We start from the raw sequence: 15,000 nt of genomic DNA on the forward strand, positions 1-15,000 counted from the left end.
CATCACATGGGAGAGGAAGCTGGGTCACAGTGTGTCCAGCTGTGGCCAATCAAGACAATGTGTGCTTGGAAGGTTCTGCCACAGTTTGGGCATTGATGGTCTACTGGGAATGAAGGAAGGAGTTGACTCTAGACTTGCATAGCTCATATTTTCTTTGTGTTCCTTTGATCCTATTCTGTTCCTCTAGAGGACTTTTGGAGTAACATTACATGACAAAGTGCAAAGTTTAGAGACCAGGGAGTCTCTTCAGGTCGTGCTGCTACTTCTCAGCACTGAAAGCTCACAGCTCTGTTACAATGGCCATCGGATTAGAATGTCACAAGAGGAATTCTTCAAGCCAAGTCAACTAGGAGACTTAGAAATAGAGCAAGAATGAGATGGTTTGAGAATATCCAGTTTTAGCTGGCCACACTTGGAAATTCAGTTGGAAAATTTAAATGATGGCTGCTTCTGATGCCTGAAGACGCTGTCCCTATGACCCTGGATGGATAAGAGCTATGGCGTGCTAAATAAAAGGATGATGATACAGAAGTTTTTGAAACTTGGACAGCTCTAAAGTCTACACTCTTAAAGTTAAACCCTCATATTATGGCTCAATCTACTCATCTGGACTTGTCAAGGAATTTATGAATGTACTGATAATAAGGACCCTTCAACCCTTTAGCATTTAAACTAGTCATATCTGGCCAAACTATTCAACTTCTTTTATGCTCAAATTGTCCAGATCTAGCCTTTCACACCAACCCTACAATATCATTCTAAAAATTAACAGCTACCTCATCAAAATTGCAAAGCTATGAGATAACGCATGATTAATTCAAAACAATGTGAATAAATAAGCATTACTTTCAGCAGAATGATGTAAATATTAAATGGTTAAGTTTTTAGAAAAATGACTTTAGATGTAATAATTGTAAATATAAATATAAAAAAGATAATTCACTCAGAGCTTCAAGTATTATTATGAAACATTCTAACAATAATAATGTTAGCACTTCTAATAGAAATAACAATAATATCAATTATTATTATAATATGTAGTGCTACTAGGAAAACTTTGAATGTGTGAAGGTTCATAAGAACTGGTATAGTAATATGATCCCACTATAAGTACAAATACAAAGAATTGATAGAGAAATGTCAGGCATGTTTTAACAGAATATTGAAAATGAATGACATTCACTTGCAACAGCCACAGGACTTCATTGAAGACAAGGTGTACTTACAGATGTGTGTGTGTGTGTGTGTACATAATTGTTGACATCATGAGAATATTATAATCCTTCGAGAGAACAATTCTTTTTTGGATAAGTGAATCTCAAAGCACAGAAAACTATTGCTAATAATAGCATGCAAATATTGGACGGAAATGTCCTTTTTGATAGAAAATTCAAAGGCTGTCCATAGGACACATATTATTTTTCTATTCAAAGGGGATTTTTAAAGTTAATATTTAATTTTTGCTATTTATTGCTTCATGTGAAGGCAGAGAGCTGGCAGGATCTTTAGCATCATGGACAAAATGCCAATAAACATTTTGTCCATCTTTACATTCTGAGTTCAGATTCTGCCAAGCTTGATCTTTACTTTTGTCCTTTCAGGGTGAATAAAATAAGTACCAGTCAAGTTCTGTGGTTGATGAAATCAAGTAGCCACCTCCCCTAAAATTTCAGGCTTTGCAACTATAGTAGAAAGGATTATTTATTGCTTTACTTGCTTTGAGATCCACTGCTCCCAAAAAAGAATTATATATATATATATATATATATATTATGTGTGTGTGTGCAAATGTTCTTTATGCCTTCCAAAACCGAGCTGCTGATTTTGACATAAGGGGTATCAAAAGATTCAGTAAACTTTTGCCTACCAACTAAGCTATATTTTCATTCACATATTTGCAGTACAAAAATTTAACATTATCATTTTTGTTTCAGTCACCTATCATAAACGACATTTTATATCACCATCACAATGACTATGACATCACATTTTCTATATTCGCATGTTTGTTACCTACATTAGGCTGATGACGGACAAGTATATGTGTGTGACAGTGTATGTATCTCAGTATACATACATTTTCATGATGACTGACACACACATCTAAAGACAGAGACAGACACATACAGGGACAGAGATAGGCTTCAGGTGTGTGTTAATGTACGTGTGTGTGTGTGTGTGTGTGTGTCTTAGTTTATCTATGTAATTCCCCACCCCCACTGCAACAGTGAAATGCACCGATATTGAAAGTTTACTTGCAGCCTGGACTTCAAACAAACAACAACGTTCACTTTCAAATAGTACCAAAATGAAGATTTGGCTGATTTAACACCACTCACAATACTCACAAATATATCTGGAAAAAAAAATTATTTTGGTTATTATAACAAATTCGGAAACTTGGCGAAGTAGAAAGTCACAGCAGCTCTTTCAATATAATTACACAAATGTTATTCCACACCTTCTAACCAGTTTCAAGATAATGTTTTTTTTTTAACAGTCCTAGTATTCCTCATCACTGCGAGTATCAACGTCGCACAAACTTTTTACTGCGTTACTCAGTATTTTTCATTCCTCCTGAGTGTTAAACTAAAACACCTGCTTGTTGTTCTTTCAATTGTCTTTGTCTTTTGTTTACTGTAAATTTGAACTCTATAAATATACATATAAATACATACACACACACACACACACACTCCTTTTCCATACTATTCTCTTGGCCCTTTTAAAAATATAGACATTCAAGACTGCATATTGTGCACATTATTACAATTTATTCTTCTCTTATCCTCACATATGTATCTCTTTCCTTCCTTTCTTTCTTCCCATACTTCTTTGTTCTCTCTTTCACCATTAAGATTTCATTTGAGGTCTACTCTGGATATGTGTATCACAGTTAAATTAAGTAGGTGCAGATGTTCTTGTGTCGATAGGCACAGGTGTCGATGTGCGGTAGGTAGCTTGCTTCCAAACCACATGGTTCCATGTTCAGTCACACTGCATGGTACCTTGGACATGTGTCTTCCACTATAGCTTTGGGCCTCATGAATGCATGTGGTTTAGTGGTTAAGATATTTAAATCATGACTGTAAGATTGTAGTTTCAATTCCTGAACTGGGTGGGTGATACGTTGTGTTCTTGAGCAAAACACATCATTTCACATTGCTCCAGTCCACTCAACTGGTAAAAATGAGTAATCCTGCGACGGATTGGGGTCCCGGCCAGGTGGGGAATATATATGTCATGGAAACCAAGAAACTGGCCCTTATGAGTCTTGAAAAAGTAGCCTAAAGGTACAGCTTTGGGCTGACCAGAGCTTTACAGGTGGATCTAGTAGACAGAAACTGAAAGGCGGCGAGCCGGCAGAAACATTAGCACGCCGGGCGAAATGCTTAGCAGTATTTCATCTGCCACTACGTTCTGAGTTCAAATTCCACCGAGGTCGACTTTGCCTTTCATCCTTTCGGGGTTGATAAATTAAGTACCAGTTAAGCACTGGGGTCAATGTAATCGACTTAATCCGTTTGTCTGTCCTTGTTTGTCCCCTTTATGTTTGGCCCCATGTGGGCAATAAAGAAATAAGAAATTGAAAGAAGCTTGTCATATGTGTGTGTGTGTGTGCATGTGCATGTGTGTGTTTGTGTGTGTGTGTGTGTTTGTTTGTGTGTGTCTCTTTGTGTCTGTGTTTATCCCCCACCATTGCTTGATAACCAGTGTTGGTGTATTTATATTCCTGTAACTTAGCAGTTCAGCAAAATAGACCAATAGAATAAGTACTGGGTTTAAAAAATAATAAGTACAGGAGCTGATTCATTTGACTAAAAATTCTTCAAGGTAGTGCTCCCGCATGGCCACAGTTAAACATAACTGAAACAAGTAAGAGATATAAGATAAAAATATCCTTTCCACTTCAACAGTTAGTTTTACACTTCAGTCTTGTTTTTTTTTCTCTCTCTCCCTCTTTCACACCCACTCTCTCTTTCCCTCTATCTCTCTTTCACTCTCTCTATGTTTGGTAAACTGCATAACCCTTAAAGAAGCACGGAGTCAGTGCCTTTGGTCATTTTATTCTATGAAAAATTGAATTAGTTGGAATTCCTTTCTCTGTAGACAATAAATGTAAAATAATTATATTGGTGTTAATAAAGCATTTCTTTTTATAGATTTTGCCTGCAGATCATCTTTCTTTGATGTGTGTCTGATAAGGTTTCTCTTTTAAAAGGAAACAATCTTGAGGATGAAGGAAATGGTGGAATTCTGCTTCAGGCACACCATATAACCCCTCGTAACATTTTTATTTTTTGGAGGTTTTAAAAAATTTTTGCAAATTTGTTTTCCATATATGGAAATTCATATGATTACGCAAAAACCAAACGAAAAAAATTTTGGTGCATGATTTAAGAGCTATTTAGCTGTTACTTTTAGTACATCTCAAGAGTACCTGCTATTTTTAGCACATCTCACGACCACCTCATACTCTCCTTGTTTGTCACTCTGATGTAATGATACTTTTCAATATCTTTCTCACCATAAACACATTTAATGATCTATTGCTGGGATTCAAGCCAAAAATTCAGTATTTTAAATTATGATTTTAAAAAAAAAAGATTTGAAAAATTTTTTTTAAATCTTTTAAATTTTTTTTCATAGTCATGTGAATTCCCCTGTGTAAAATACAAATTTGCAAAAATTTTCTGAAAATTCCAAAAAATAAAAAAGTTATGAGGGGTTATATGGCTTGCTTGAAGCAGAATTCTACGAAAATGTTAGCCAAAGGACAAGATGTAATATAGCCAATAAGTACATACAAAGATTGGCAAGTATTAGTAGGTGTTAAAGTTATTAATTTACATTCAGATTATAGTTGTTCTAGGAATTAAAGGCTATTAGCAACCACCGAAGGAAAACCACTGAAGATTGCATGCAGATTAATCAGATCTGAGTGCCAACAAATGTTTAAAAATTTATTATTTTACCCAGTAAGTAGCTTGAAATAAATAAATTAAAAGGATGAAAAAATAACCAACAAAGAACCCCAAAAAACAAAGAAGAATTCTCTGATGCTGTGCAAGTATGGACGACAGATATTAAAATATGATGAGATAGAATTAATTCCAAGATGCTGACCAAGAAAATGAAAATGTGAAAAAAAAACAAGTATTCTTGAGCCAAATGTTCTCTTATCTCTTATTTCATATCTTTATTTGTTTCAGTCATTAGACTGCGGCCATGCTGGGGCACAACCTGGAAGAATATTTTAGTCACACAAATCAACTTTAATACTTATATTTTCATGACTGATACTTATTCTATTGGTTTCTTTTGCTGAGCCTCTAATTATGGGGACATATGCACACCAACAATGATTGTCAAGTGGGGGGAGAGACAAACACAGACACAAAGACACATAAATATATATCTGTGTGTATACATATATATATATATGACAGGCTTCTTTCAGTTTCCATCTACCAAATCTATTCACAAGTCTTTTGATGGCCCAAGGCTATAGTAGAAGACACTTGCTCAAGGTGCCACACAGTGGGACTGAACCTGGAACCATGTGGTTGGGAAGCTTTTTCCAGTTTCTACCTACCAAATCCACTCACATGGTTTTGGCCAGCCCAAAGCTATAGTAGAAGACACTTGGCCAAGGTGCCATGCAGTGGGACAGAACCTGAAACCATGTGGTTGGGAACCAGACTTCTTACTACACAGACACACTGTACCTATTTATTCTTCTGGAGTGGATGAAGTACTACAAGGTATACATTGTGATAGATTTATTCAACAATATCTTATTTTACCGACCTACATAACTATCCTATATTTTTTTACTACTCTCAGTATGAGGTCTTTTGTGGGATCTGTTGACCTAATAAAAATAGCAGCCAAACATTCCATAGGGCACACTCTGCTGTTTTAGATAAAAAAGAAAAAAAGATACTGATAAAGTAGTCCTAAATCACACCAAATAAATGAGAGGGTCACAGCTGGAATGCCTTCTATAATATGCCAGTATGATTAAGGCTGGTTTGAGGCTAAGTAACAACAACTACAACAACAACCATAACAACAGCAGCAACAATATTGTGTATAATGAACAAATATCACAATGGAACACCACTCATTTGACAGTTACTCTTAGTTTATGAAATATTTATGAATTATTTTGTCTTGAACTACATATATAGGGACTCCAGTATTCAATGAGGTATTATTTTGTTTGATTTCAGGGAGATTTGGCTGCTATTTCTAGCAGATCAAGTAACCATGCAATAAATTTTGTTTCTGTTATATGCATGTTAACCCAATTAATGTGTAAAAGTTATGAAATAGCAAGAATTTGAAAGGGAAATGGTCCTGAGTTCAGTCCCGCTATGTGGTACCTTGGACAAGTGTCTTCTGCTATAGCCTTGGGCTGACCAAAACCTTGTAAGTGGATTTGGTAGATGGAAACTGAAAGAAGCCCATCATATATAAGTATGTATGTCTCTTTGTGTCTATCCTCCACCACCACTTGACAATCAGTGTTTGTGTGTTTACATCCCTATAACTTAGCAAAAGAGACTGATGGAATAAGTACTAGGCTTTTAAAAAAAAAATCCTGTGGTCAACTTATTCAACTAAAATCCTTCAAGGCAGCATCCCATCATGGCCACAGTAAAATGACTGAAAGAAGTAAAAGATAAAAGATAAGAGATTCAAGTATTGTCATTATCTTTCCAAATCCTGTTGCATTTCACCTGGAATTTTGAATCTTCCAAAGTTCTCTTGGTGTATAAGACTTACCTCTTTTGGGGGTGTACACTTTGGTCTAAAAAATTCAACTTGTATGCCAGAAAACACGGTATTATTATTATAAGGGGGCGAGTTGGCAGAAATGTTAGCATGCTGGGTGAACTGCTAAGCAGTATTTTGTCTGCTGCTATGTTCTGAGTTCAAATTCTGCCGAGGTCGACTTTGCCTTTCATCCTTTCGGGGTCGATTAAATAAGTACCAGTTATGCACTGGGGTCGATATAATCGACTTAATACATTTGTCTGTCCTTGTTTGTCCCCTCTGTGTGTAGCCCCTTGTTGGCAGTAAAGAAATAAGAAAACATGGCATTATTTGTTTTTTACCGTAATTTTTGAATAATAATGTTGTTAGTTACAAGTTTCTAATAAGCCACTTTGGTTCATTGCAAATCTGATAGCAAAAATGACAAAGAATGTCATCTATAACTTGGTGCTGTGTAAGAGACGCTTGTCTAAAAGGCTGTACAGTGAGATTGAACCAAGAACCACGTGGCTGCAAGCCAAACTCTTAAGCAATATAGCCATGCCTGTCAACTTACAGATCTAATGTTTTAAGGAAAGGCATGAATGGTATAATTTCCCATTTTTCACACCTGAATATCTCTAAAGTTTATGCTTAATTAAGAAAACATAATTCACTGTTTTATTTCATTTCTATTTTTTTCTGTCGCAATTTCCACAACTTAATAGGAATTCTATAACCTTTTGATTTAGTGGTTTCCACCTTAAACTTCATATGGTTTAATGGATGCTTGATGGTGAAGCAAACTTGCCAACAAATTAATTATGAGGCTATCAAACACTTGGTTATTTGTGAAGGCGCATGACTTAGTAGTTACAGTATTCAGCTCATGATCGTAAGGCCAGGAGTTCAGTTCCCTGTGGCAAGTGTCTTGAGCAAGACACTTTATTTCTCATTACTCCAATCCGCTCAGCTGGCAAAAATAAGTAATACCTGTATTTCAAAGGGCCAGCCTTGTCACATTCAGTGTGTTATGCTGAATCTGCCAGAGAACTATGTTAAGGATATGCATGTCTATGGAGTGCTCAACCACTTGCACATTAATTTCATGAGCAGGTTGTTCTGTTGATTGGATCAACTGGAACACACATCATCATAACTGGTCGAGTGCCAGTTAGTTATTTAGCCAATTATTCATATTCCACTGAAGCTGTTATGTTGTTGTTTAGTGCCAAGTCAGTTGTAACCACTCCATTGTTTAGAGGTGTTTAAGACAACATTATCTAATGCACGTGAAAGCTCATGGCTCAGTAGTTAGATTGTCAGGCTCACAATCATGAGGTAGTGAGTTCAATTCCCAGACTGGGCTCTGTGTTGTATCCTTGAGCAAGACACTTTATTTCATGTTGCTCCAGGTCACTCAGATGTAGAAATGAGTTGCAATGTCACTAGTACTAAGCTGTATTGGTCTTTGCTTTTCCCTTGGTGTGGAGAGGAGAGACTGGTATGCATGAGCAACTGCTGGTCTTCCATAAATGATCTTGCCTGGACTTGCATCTTGGAGGATAACTTTCTAGGTGCAATCCCTTGGACATGAAGGGGATCTTTACATTATCTAGTGCATCCTCTTTTTTTAAAAAGTAATACTATCTCATTTGAGTAGAATTTAATTGACATTTCTAGTAGATTGAATGACTGCATAGATGTTCCATTGTCATGATATCTCTGAGAAAAAACAAGCCTAAATACCATGTTGATGTCGATAGTTAAATGTGATGCATCAATCAGACAATCCTTTGATTACAGTCATTCCCCGTCAGTGTTGTTCTCTTATGAGTAATTTGTTCCCAAATTTAGGAAATTTAGGATAAGATTCCTGCTTTAAAATGGGTGAAGAATAAGTTGAGGGAAATTTGAGTGTTTTATATTGCATAGCACATGTAACTTTCATGAGGTTTCTCAGCAAAAAGAGACCAACAGAGTGAGCAGCAGACTTAAAAATAAGTACCGGGGGGGGGGGGTATTTTTACAACTAAACTCTTCAAGGTGGTGCCCCAGCATGGCCACAGTCCAAAGACTGAAACAAGTAGAAGGTAAAAGACAATCAGCAGGGAATGCATTTCCCACAATCCTTTAGAGGGTCTCCAAGATAAGTGGGAAGGAGAAAGGGAGAAAAGTTCCCTCAAATTGGAGTTGTAACTTCAATGCCTACAATAGAGGGAACTCTACTAAAGGTACCCCAAAGTACCTGGTGGTGGTATAAAGCAAGATGACAAATTTAGTCCACCACCTAATTAGGCCATGGTAGCAATTGAACTCGGACTGCAAAGAGTTGGAACAAACACATCAAGACATCCACTCCAACACTCATGCTATTCTATCAATTCCTCATTTTGGATTCATGCATTTTTACCAACCTGGAAAAATGGCAGTGACTTCAGTGAGATTGGAACTCAGGATCCCAAACATCAGAACGTATACTGTGATATATTCTCTCTGATGCTTTAATGTCTCTAATATCTGAGTAACCATCTAGTTAATGGTAGTGATGATGGTTCCATTTATCTCTTTCTAACATCAAACCTTAATGAGTTCCAAGAACTGATGCAACCACATATATTAGAAACTTCTGCTTATTTTGGTTTTGCTTTTCCTTTTATTTTTCCTTCTTTTATTTCTTCCCCTTCAAATAATTGTTTGATGGAAGCAGACAAAGTTTTATCGTGAAATAAGAACAAACTAAGTAACAATGGTAAAAAAAGGAAAGGAAAAAAATCACCCTCACTTTTCAACCACAATTCGTACAATACATACTGTCTGTAAAAATTCAGCCATAAATAATCAACCTTTAGGTTGTCACCATTACTAATAAACATACATGCACAAATATATATACATATATATATATATATATATATATAAGATTATTTATCTATATTTATTTATTTATCTATCTATTGTCTGTACTGGCAACCAAAATATAAACCACATCAAATAAACCTTCGTGAACTGGAGGGACTTGTCATTCTTTTTTTGCTTTTTCAAAATGCTACCGGGTATTTTGCTACCGAAATCTTTGTTATTTTTTATCATTATTATTATTTAGAGAATGGAAGAGAGTTTCTCTCTCTCTTTTGTTTCCTTTATTTTCAATTATGTATAGACAGACATAAAGGATTTCATATTATTTAGATAAATTTCTATAGAGAAGCCTATCTTCTTTCTACCTATGGAAATATAACCATCCAATAGGAATTCTTATCACACAAATTATGTCAGCAATTCTTTTGTTTGAGAGTTTTACTTATCTCTCTTTATAATCTTCCACTATGTCTAGCTTCTTCGTATTGAATAACGAAAGCCAAAACAAATCCCTACAACTGATATAAACTGTAGAAATGGTCAAGGAATGAAACATTTCTGCCAGATAAATATAATTAATTCACCATCTATTTTATTTACACTAATCTTTTATCTTAGGTTTAGTACTTATATTATACTTTGTGTACTTTGGCTTCAGACTGTATTCACTGTCATACAATTGTTACGTAGCTGCACAATAGAACAGTTTTCACAGAGTACAGATATCACATGGCCACAGGGAACACAACACTGTACAGATAGTACAGTCATCATCTAGTTCACATTACACACTGGAATGCTCCACGTTGCACATAGTCAAGTAGTTACATAGCAATACAGCAATTACTGCATACTCCATCCACACAACACCCGATTCAATAGCCATGCAACAGCACATACAGTGCTGTAGACATATAGTATATGCATATGCATACATACATATATATATATATGTATATTGAGCACACATGCATATATTCATAGGTATACATAAGTACACACACACATATATGTAAATATATGTGTGTATAAATATATATGCATATATGTATCTATATTTGCATATATATATATATATATATATATATATTAGGGAATATAATTATATATATATACATATACATATATAGATGCATATATATATGTGTGTGTCATGTGTGTGTGTGCGTATGTATAGTATGCATATGCATATATATATATACATATATATATATATATATATATATATATATATATGCATATTTGTACATATATTTGTATGTGTAGTGAAGTAGTCACACTGCAAATTTAACCACAGTAGTCATGCAAAGTTACATGTAAGGCACTAGTAACATATACTATTTGTGTGTGTGTGTGTATATATATATATAAATTATATATTATATATATTTATATATATAAAATCAAAGAGCAGCAATAATACACTCTTCACACTCCATAATAATCATACAACATTGCATGTAAGATTTATGATAAACACAACACCATACATTTACAGTGCAACAGTCAAACAGTAACATTTCACCAGACAGTACATAGAGTGTAATGGCCAGACAGTATTGCCTCACAGAATACTGCATATAATCCAATAGTTATCCAGTGGCACAGTATGTAATAGTACATATAATGCAATAGCTGTACAGTAGTAATATGTATAGTGTAGTAATATTTAGCTACTGACATCATCAACATTTAATTTAGTGTAGCAGTCTTAAAACTGAATTGGAAGATACATTTTATGTAGTACAGTATGCAAATAGCTATAGTATATGCGATACTACTTATAATATCTTATCTGTACTGGTATACTATATTCTGTAGAGTATAGTACTTGTGAGACTAGTGTATATCATCATGATCATGATCATTTAATGTTCATTTTCTATGCTGGCATGGGTTGGATGGTTTGACAGGAGTTGGTAAGCCAGAGAGCTGCACCAAGCTGCAGTTGTCTGTTTTGGCAATGTCTCTACAGCTGGATGCTCTTCCTAATGCCAACCTCTTCACAGAGTGTACTGGGTGCTTTTTACAGCAAAGGAGTTCTATACATAGTGCCAAAGGAGTTCTATACATGGTATCAGCAAAGGAGTTCTATATATGAGGCCAGCACAAGTGATTTTTATGTGATACTAGCATGAGTACTTTTTAGATGGGGTCACCATGGGTACATTTTATGTGGTGCCAGCATGGGTGCTTTTTACATGGCATCAGCTCAAATGTCTTCACCTGGCACCAACACAGGTGGTGCTTTTTGCATGGCACCAGCACAAATGTTTTTTATCTGGCACCAGTGCAGGTGCTTTTTGCATGGCACCAGCACAAATTCTTTCTATGTGTCACAAGCACCCATGGGGTCATCAAGTAGCTTTGCAAGATAAGAAGCTTTCAGCTGAGAGAGGGAGTGGAGCCAATAGAAGTGGCCTTGTGCCAGGTGAAAGGTCAGAGTATGATAGAGGGTCAGAGACAGCTGTCTTATTACATAATATAATATATATGTACAGGCATGGCTGTGTGGTTAAGAAGCTCGCTCCCCAATCATGTGATCTTGAGTTCGGTCCCACTGCATGGTACCTTCGGCTATAGTCATCAACTCTAGCCATGGGCTGACCAAAACCTTGTGAGTGGATTTGATAGATGAAAACTGAAAGAACCTTATCATGCATATATGTATATATGCATGCATGTGTATGCATGTATGCACACATATCTAGACATAGTGTGGTTGCTGTGAATATCATCCTCAAACAAACGAGGTCGTTTGTCTCCAGTCTTTGTGAAAAACATGTCTATCTATAGGGAAATATTACCTCCACTGTAAACAAGTGAGGATTGGTGACAGGAAGGGCATCCTGATGTAGGAAATCTGCCCCAACAAATTCTGACTGACCCATGCAAGCGTGGAAAAGTTGTCATTAAGTGATGGTAAAGATATTTACTACATTCTCAACAGTACAGTACATATAAAGCAACAGTATATCATTTCACATCTTATATACTTTAGTATATACACCGCAAGTCATAGAGTATAGTACACGTATAGTTCTAGTATATAATACACTGTATATGACATAATATTTTTGATGTGACTGTTGTGGTTGCATTTCTAAGCCATTATTCACTGTGGTCCTGTACTTCCTGAGTTCATTCACTTCGGTATTGCTTCCTTCCACTGTATCTGTTATTTTTAATATTTTACTTGTTTTAGACATTAGACTACGGCCATGCTGGGGCACCACCTTGAAAATTTTACTAGTCAACTGAATCAATCCCAGTACTTTATTTTTAAGCGTGGTACTTATTTTATTCCACTCCTTTGCCAAGCTGCTAAGTTATGGGAATGAAAACACCCCAAGACTAGCAGTCAAGTGATGGAGTAGGGGACAAACACAGACACAAAGACACACACACATATATATACATATACATAAATATATATATATATATATATATATATATATATATATGTATGTATGTATATATATATATATATGATGGGCATCTTTCAGTATCCATCTGCCAAATCCACTCACAAGGCATTGGTCAACCCAAGGCTATAACAGAAAACATTTGCCCAAGGTGCCATGGAGTGGGTCTGAACCCAGAACCGTGTGCTTGGGAAGCAAGCTTCATACCACACACCCATGCCTGAAGTTAAATATAAATTTCCTAACAGACTGTTAAGTTGGCCTGTTATGAAGATTGAATATTTAGCATCTAGATACATAACAATGACATTACAATCTATATAATACATTGTATCATACCACACCTCATGTGATACAGTATATACATAAGCAATTCAATCTATGTAGGTACCAATGGACTAGTGAAGGCACATTGCTCAGTGGTTAGAGCATCAGGCTCACATTCATGATGTAGTGAGTTCAGTTACTGGACTGGACCGTGTGTTGTGTTCTTGAGCAAGACACTTTATTTCACATTGGTCCAGTTTACTCAACTATAGAAATGAGTTACAACATCACTGGTACCAAGCTGTATCAGCCTTTGCCTTTCCCTTGGATGATATTAGTGGTGTGGAGTGGGGAAGCTAGTATACATGGGTGACTGCTGGTCTTCCATAAACAACCTTGCCTGGACTTGTGCCTGGAGTGTAACTTTCTAGGTGCAACCCCATAATCATTCATGACCAAAGGGGTCTTTACCCTTTATCCTATGGACCAGGCAATATCAACTGGCCCATGGGTGTCTACGTGCAGTGCATATAAGTTTCCTATAGGCATCTATGGTAGAGGTGGTGTAGTCCACAGATACTTTTAAAAACCTCATAACAAAATAAATAAAACAAGATAAGCAAAAAAAAAAAACTTGTTTGGAGGTGTAGATGCTTTAGGTAAGTTTATTTTGCTGCAAGCATTCAAGTAAGCTTTCCAGTTTGAGAATAATTACTGCTCACCAGATCTTCATTCTGCTTTCAATACCACGTCAATGAAAATCCAGCCCTCAACTCTCTCTCTCACTCTCTCTCTCTCTTACACACACACACACATAACTTTTTAAAGTTATCTCTACAGATTTCTATAGAAAATCTGCACAGTTAACTTAAACGAGTGACTGAATTGCACTGCTAACAGAGGTAGGACACAGCATTGATTTATAAATCATTTAACATACTTTGTAGTTTTTGATTTTTAATTAGTGTATTTTTTATTTTAACATGGATTGGGAGTTGTCCGGTAGAATATCCATATGAAATAATTGGTCGTATTTTTAGGGTTTTATATTTTACTTGTTTTTTATAGTTGTATAACGAAATACAGTGTCCCTGCCAGCAATTAATACTCACACACACATATATATATATAAATGGGAAATGAGTCAAGTAAGAGTATACAAAATTTTATAAGCAACACAGCAGGATACAAAGGTGAGTGGAAGACCTCACCTGGCAAGAACATATTCTTGTACTTTCCCACCCATGCCAGCATGGAAGGCAGATGCTATACGATGATGATGATAATGATGATATGCTTTGAACAGTCCATTGTTTGGATTAGCTCATTTTTTTGTGCAATTTTTTTTTTTACTTCCTTCACAGTAATTGAAAGGAATATTCAATCCACAACATCGATGGTTCAAATTCACATGGCTCTAACTTTCCAGATCATCATCATCATCATCATCATCATTGATTTTCTTTTCTTTTTATGTCTGATTTTTCTTCTTTGCATTGATCAGATTGGTTCTTTTCAACTCAGCGTCTTTGTAGCATTTCCTTTCTTTTTTCATGTTTAATGTTCAACCTCCTGACAGGCAGTTTTCATCATTTCTGCCCATGTCTTCCTTGGTTGCCATCTGCTATAGTTTTCTTCCACTTAAATATCCTGCCACTCCTTATCTTATTTCTTTACTGCCCAC

At 35.8% G+C, this 15,000-nt stretch overlaps 1 long non-coding RNA gene across 3 annotated transcripts in view; it reads left to right on the forward strand.

The window, feature by feature from the left end:
- Nucleotides 1-14,380, forward strand: part of LOC118764840 — a 20,065-nt gene extending 5,685 nt beyond the window's left edge. The window contains exons 1-3 of one of the 3 annotated variants that reach the window (XR_005000664.1): nucleotides 1,227-1,238; nucleotides 11,541-11,543; nucleotides 14,264-14,347. This is a non-coding gene — a long non-coding RNA (uncharacterized LOC118764840). Of the gene's footprint in view, nucleotides 1-1,226; nucleotides 1,239-1,621; nucleotides 1,632-4,650; nucleotides 4,655-11,540; nucleotides 11,544-14,263 lie in introns of those variants that run through there. The other 2 variants (XR_005000662.1, XR_005000663.1) reach the window with 2 other exon arrangements.
- The last annotated feature ends 620 nt before the right edge of the window (nucleotides 14,381-15,000 follow it).

The sequence above is a fragment of the Octopus sinensis genome, linkage group LG9, assembly GCF_006345805.1.
Source record: "Octopus sinensis linkage group LG9, ASM634580v1, whole genome shotgun sequence".
Classification (NCBI taxonomy): domain Eukaryota; kingdom Metazoa; phylum Mollusca; class Cephalopoda; order Octopoda; family Octopodidae; genus Octopus; species Octopus sinensis.